Consider the following 1,007-nt stretch of genomic DNA (forward strand, 5'->3'; position numbering starts at 1 on the left):
AGTCTGTTTGCGTTTGAACTTCAGCGATGTCCTACTTAATAAGAATGTATGGACGGTGAAAGTGGGGGCTGGGTGTGAAAGTGGAAATTGTAAGCCAGGGTTAGATAAAATTATGACCCCAAAGGTGGGCAGTGTTCAGAATTGTTGTGAGGTTTGGCGTCCAATGTGAAGTCAGTGTGTGTGCCAGCAGGATCTCTCAAATTCAATGTCGGACATTTGTGTGGTTCAGTATATTTATATATTGATGTCTTTGTTTTATTTGAGTTTTTTAATGTTTGTCTTGTTGGTTATTTGGGTTTTTTTGCAAGCCATGTCTACATTTCAATAAGTCATCCTCTTTGTTTTGCCAGTTTTAGTATGTATGTGTGTGTGTGTGTGTGTGTGTATGTGTATGTGTGTATACATGTTGATGAAATGTTAGGTACATACAGACTAAAGGAGTGGAATTATGGTATACTAGCTGGGCCCCCTTTCGATGAAAGGAATGATCAGTGCATGACATCAACCGAAAGTCATTGACCTACTACTATATTTACACTCTACTGGAATGGAGCAATAAATCTTGAGAGATGCAGAAAATTAGAAGGTCTAAATCTATACTCGTCCTTATCTCTCCTCTTTTTTGTGTACGTTTCTCTCTCGTACCTCATCTATTCTTCGGCACTTATATGACCTTATTGTGTTGCAAGTGCCGTAAAACTCGTACTAAAACGAAAAAAGCCTTTGGATGTAGGAGCTAAACATTTCACTATTTTGTCTTCTCTGAAAGATGGTAGTGTTTCATGCGACTGTTGCCAGAGTCACTGGCCCTTGTGAGTAAAAGGATACTTGTTTTTTATTTTTTTCAAACTAAACTGAAATGTTTCATACATGATGCAAGCACAGATACATCCAAATGCACACAATACAAACACTCAAACACACAAGTGCCTGCACATGAATGCTTGTTGCGCCCACACACTCTTATATACTCACATACATACACATTCACACACACACACACACAC

This window comes from Aplysia californica, unplaced genomic scaffold (assembly GCF_000002075.1).
Source record: "Aplysia californica isolate F4 #8 unplaced genomic scaffold, AplCal3.0 scaffold01106, whole genome shotgun sequence".
Classification (NCBI taxonomy): Eukaryota; Metazoa; Mollusca; class Gastropoda; order Aplysiida; family Aplysiidae; genus Aplysia; species Aplysia californica.